This window comes from Budorcas taxicolor, chromosome 12 (assembly GCF_023091745.1).
Source record: "Budorcas taxicolor isolate Tak-1 chromosome 12, Takin1.1, whole genome shotgun sequence".
Lineage (NCBI taxonomy): Eukaryota > Metazoa > Chordata > Mammalia > Artiodactyla > Bovidae > Budorcas > Budorcas taxicolor.
Window position 1 is genome coordinate 27,120,586 of NC_068921.1, and position 5,433 is coordinate 27,126,018.

General features: G+C 44.9%; 1 non-coding gene across 1 annotated transcript; it reads right to left on the minus strand.

The window, feature by feature from the left end:
- Positions 1 to 403: 403 nt before the first annotated feature.
- TRNAC-ACA (transfer RNA cysteine (anticodon ACA)) lies at positions 404 to 475 on the minus strand. Its single transcript has one exon. It is a non-coding gene; the product is annotated as a tRNA-Cys (tRNA).
- Positions 476 to 5,433: the final 4,958 nt, after the last annotated feature.

Consider the following 5,433-nt stretch of genomic DNA (forward strand, 5'->3'; position numbering starts at 1 on the left):
CCACGAGTGCCCTCGTATGAGGGCGGGATGGGCTGCAAGGCTAAGGTGCAAGGGAGTGGGCAGAAAGAAGTGTGAATGGCAGAACACCTGCAGGAGACAAGGAGGAATTGAGGGAGCTCAGAAGTCAGATTCCTCTGAGGAAAGGGAGTATATTAGTCAGGGTTCTTCAGAGAAGCAGAACCAACAAGATGTGGGGTGCGTATGCATAAGAACACATATGCATGTAAATTATGTGTTATATGCCATGCACACATTAAGTACATACATAGTGAAGTAGTGAAGTCGCTCAGTCATGCCCAACTCATAGCAACCCCATGGACTGTAGCCTACCAGGCTCCTCCCTCCATGGGATTCTCCAGGCAAGAGTACTGGAGTGGGTTGCCATTTCCTTCTCCAGGGGATCTTCCCGACCCAGGGATCGAACCTGGGTCTCCTGCATTGTAGGCAGACACTTTAACCTCTGAGCCACCAGGGAAGCAGTATATTTTATATATGTGAAAATGTATATGGATTTATTATAAAAGCATGGCTCACATGGGCTTCCCCAGTGGCTCAGTGGTAAAGAATCCACCCAAAATGCAGGAGATGAGGGAGACCAAGGTTCAGTCCCTGAGTCAGGAAATCTCCTGGAAAAGGCGATGGCGACTCACTCCAGTATTCTTGCTGGGAAAATCCCATGGACAGAGAAGGGCCTGGCGGGCTAGGGTCCTCGGAGCTGCAATGATCAGACATGACTAAGCAACTGAGTACGGTGGGCTCATGTGAAGATATGGAGGCTGAGAAGTCTAAGATCCGCAGTTAGCAAGTCAGCAAGACCCAGGAGAGCCAACCACATGGTTCTCATAGTTCTGGTATGACAGCTCAAGACCCAGGAAGAGCCCAAGTTTCAGTTCAAGTCCAAAGGCAGGAAAAGGCTAATGTCCCAGCTCAGCAGTCACATGGGGGAGCTCCCTTTTACTGGGCCATTTTGTCTTCAGTGGATACGAGAGCCGCCCACACTAGGGAGGACAATCTGCTCAATTCAGACTATAGATGACATGGTCATCTTCTCCAGAATCATTTTCACAGACACACCAAAGTAACGTCTGACTAATGTCAGGCCACCTTGTGGCCCAGTCAAGTTTGACACATAAAATGAACAAGAAGAGGGAGATTTTCTTGTGCCTTTGTTCTCAAGTAAGAAGGGGAAGGAGAGTTGAGGTCATGTCTCCTGGCCCTACATGATTCCCTTATTATTTTTATAGGAACTCTTTGATACATATGGATGAAAATACGTAATAACACATATAAATTCTAAAATACATTAAAAAATTAGTCACCTCCCTCCCCAACAAATAACAAGTGTCAATGTCTTCTGACTTCTAGAGATGTGTGCCAAAGGCTCTAACGTCATGTTATGGGGGAAAAGAAATAGCACTGGTAATTCTCAGATGAAGCTTTGTATGCCATAAAAATGTGGCTGTTTTGAATCAGGCTTCAGGGTCAGTCTACCCCAGAAGATAATGGAATATTTGTTTAGACATCTTAAGACACACTTGGGGCAGCTTCCTGGGGACCAGCAGTCACAGCGTCACTCATCTTTCTCCAAGGTCACTTCATGGGCGGCCCTGTGATACCAGATGGGTCTCCTCTCTCTAGTACCGCCTGGTGTGTCCCCTCATAGGGCTTCACTGATTGAAGATACCTCAGTGATCGCTTAGGAGGGGTAAAGTGTCCCAACAGTGCAGAGCCACAAGGTGCATGCTGTCTAAATGCTTACTCATGCATCATTATTTCACATGAATATTAATACATTAGCAGAGGCAAAGGCCCTGGCCAGGTCCCTTATCCAGGATCACCTGCTCCCTAGGGCAGTCTTCCCTAGGAAAGACTGTCAGAAAATATGCAAAATGCCCTTATTTTAATTAATTATGAAGTTGAAGTGGCTGGCAGGTTGTTTGCCAGCAGCTGTGAACAGTTTTCTGATAGCTATTTTCTCGGCCCATCCAGTGAAGTTATCGGCAGGCTTTCCAAAGCAGCACAGAGCCTGGCAGAAACCAGAGGTTCACAAAGTATTTGCTGAGCAAATGAATGAGTTGAATGAACAAACCCTAAAGTGCAAATAAGAAATAACCTCAACTCAAAACATGGGGAGCATGAGAAAGGAGCCAGAAATTTGAAATGGAGTTCCTTTAAACATTATATTCGGGAGGCAAGAGAGTCAGGTTTGATTACCCTGCAATGGTGCAAGTGTCCGTGGCATTACATTTGTGATCCACTTAGCTGCGGAATTTCAAGATTCTCTGGTTTCAAAATGCCGCTGTGCTTCAGCAATGCCGCTTCCTTTTAGCACTGTTATTTTAAGTCTTTCCCCCATACCCATCTCACCTCACGGATGTCTCTGAAAGTCACAAGGAGAGACTATTCTGGAAAATGCCCTTATCAAATGATGATAATATACTCAGTTGCCCTATTTTTTTTTTAAACTGCTTTCTTATTTTAGAATGGAATTTTTCAACTGGAGTCTTAAAAACCCTCATGAATCACTGAACTAAGATGATTGCTGACTTGGACAGAGAAGTCAGGCATCAGAGCATTGATCAGTTATCTTTTGCTGTATAATGAACTTTCTGCAGGTCGGTACTCCGGACTGAGCTCAGCTGGGCTTTTCTGGTCTGGAGGCAGGCTTAACTCTTCTTAACTGGACTCACTGAGGTGTCTGCTGGGCCAGTTGAGGCCGGTTAGTTTACAAAGGCCTTGGATGGGACAGCTGGTTGACAAGGGTCTGTCTCCATGTGGAGTTTATTCCAGGTCTTTTTGCACAACAGTCTCGGGGTTCCAAGAGCAATAAGAGGGCACATCCCAAAGCACAAACGCTTTCCAAGTCTCGGCTTATGCCCCATTTACTACATCCCCTGAGCGTGGGAGGGATTCTAAGGGCAAGGATACGGGAGGAGTGAATAAATGCGGGGCTGTAACTGCAACACTCTATGTATTAAAATAGATTCTAAGATACATGGGGATCCAGGAGGCCCAGATTTGTCACCGTGACGCTGTCTCATCAGAAACAGAAATATGACTCAGGGCCTGTCCTTCTGGGCATTCAGACGCTCCTGTTTCTGCACTTCCTCCCCCATGCCTCCTTTCCGTCCCTTCCTCCTGACTCTTCTGTGGCTTCATCACTCTCTGCTTCCTGATATTTTTCTGTTCAGGCGGCCCTGCAAGTGCCTGGCAGGGATGATAAATGAGCCTGACTTCCTGGGTGACGTGACCGTCCAGAAACACAGCCTGGAGCATGCACAATGCGGCAGCAGTTTCCACCCACAATGCAAATGCCGTAGTGTGCTGCGGGGTTGGGCAGAGGTCACCACCGCAGAAACAGAACCCCCGTTTGAGGTTGGCATTCTAGGCTACAGCCAGCTTTGCTTAATTAGAGGAATAAGCAAATAGGTACCCCAGGGTAGCTTCTGGATTGTCTCAACAGACTAAAACGTAGAAGTGAAAAGCCTGCCTGCAATTAAGCAAAATTCACTGTGATCTGGCGGTCTGGTTTAGTTCATGCAAATTATATATAAAGAATCAAAGAACCGTAAAGAAAAGCAGAAGCATCGGTTGCCGTTGCAAATCTGATAAGCGTCTTTGATCAAGGAAAGCTTTCTTACCAAATAGGCTCTGAGCTCCCAATTACCTATGGATTTATTTACAAGAGAAATGAGCTCTCAGCAGTCCTCATTACTAGTCTGCTCGATAAAAAGATCAACTAATCAATGATGAGCGCTGGTTTCACAGTGTACAGTACAGATAAAATAGAACAACAAGGACCCCGCCCTTCCAGAGCTGATGTCGCAGATCACACCGGTGCAAAGAGAGTAGACAACAGCAATAAATACAGAACAGCAGTAATAAATACAACAGTCAACACCAGCTAAATGCTGGGGCTCTATTGCATACTTTCCATGTATCGCTGATGTTAATCTTTAAAACCAGTGGTGAGGTGGCCATGACTATCTCACATTGCCAAAAGGAGAAAACCAGATCTCCAACAGGAATTGCAAATACACAAGGTCACAAGGTTGGGAAAGTCTGAATCCTAAACTCATATTCAGGCCTGAGTTTGACTCCAATTTCCATTTTTTACACTATCTCTTGTGATAATAAATGGTAAGCAAAGGCAATGCAAATACTTCAGTGACATTCACTAAGCGACTGATTGAGGGTCTGCCTTGAGCCAGGCACAGATGCTGGAGGTTTGGATAGAGAGTACTTAAGAAGCTCAGAAATGGATTCACTGACTTTGAGAACTAACTTATGGTGACCAGGCAGGAGTTTGGGGTTAGGGGAGAAATAGATTGGCAGTTGGGACTGACACATACATACTGATATATTTAAAACAGATAATCAACAAGGACCTACTGTAAATACAGAGAACTCTGCTCAATATTCTGTAATAACCTAAATGGGAAAAGAATTTGAAAAAGAATAGAAACATGTGTGTATAACTGAATCACTTTGTTGTATACCTCAAACTAACACTACTTTGTTGGTCAACTATACTCCAATAAAAAATAAACATTAGAAACTAAAGTGCAAGCCTGGTGTCAGGGTCAGTCAGAAGGCAGCCTGTTGCTCTCTGATCAGTGTAAACCCAGGTCTGTGATTGTGGAAGAAGTTAGAGCAGAAACAAAGTGCAGACCAAAGAGCTATTTTTCCTTCTGTTTCCTCCAGCCTTTCTCTGTGTAGATATGTCTCCTTCCAGGGAAAGCCGTGGGCTTGTCAACTGTGTTACAAATGTCTTAGACTAGACTAACCCCATAGTTCTTGTGACTATTGAAGTCAAGGGGAAAAAAGGCAAGAGAAACTAACACCAGCTACTGTGACTATTTTCAAGCTATCTTCTGGCTCTAAATTTATTCTAGTTTTAAAAGAACGTTAATGATTCTTATCTCATTTGATTCTTTCACTATCTCTTCAGTGTTACCAATATTTTGCAGGCAACAGAACAGAGAGAGGTTAAAATTCTCAAGGTGACAGTTTTCGTTTGCTGGGGCTGCCGTAATAAAACACCACTGACTGGAAGACTTCAATAAGACATCATTTCCTCACAGCTCTACTGGCTGGGAGTCTCAGATCAAGGCATCGGCAGGTTGGGCTTCTCTTGGGGCCTCTGTCCTTGGCTCACAGATGGCGTGTTCCTGCTGAGTCCTCACAAGGTCTTTCTTTGGCTCTGTGCCTGTCTGTGTTCCAATCTCCTCCTCTTATAAGGACACCAAACATACGGGTTAGAATCTACTCCAAGAATTCCACTTGGACGGCACCTCATCTTTAAAGCCTTTGTCTCCAAATGCAGTCACATTCTGAGGTTCTAGGGTCAAGGGGCTTCAACACATGAATTTGGGGGAAGGGACACAGTTGAGTTTATAATAGTAATCCACCTGCGGGACACGGGAGCCAAGA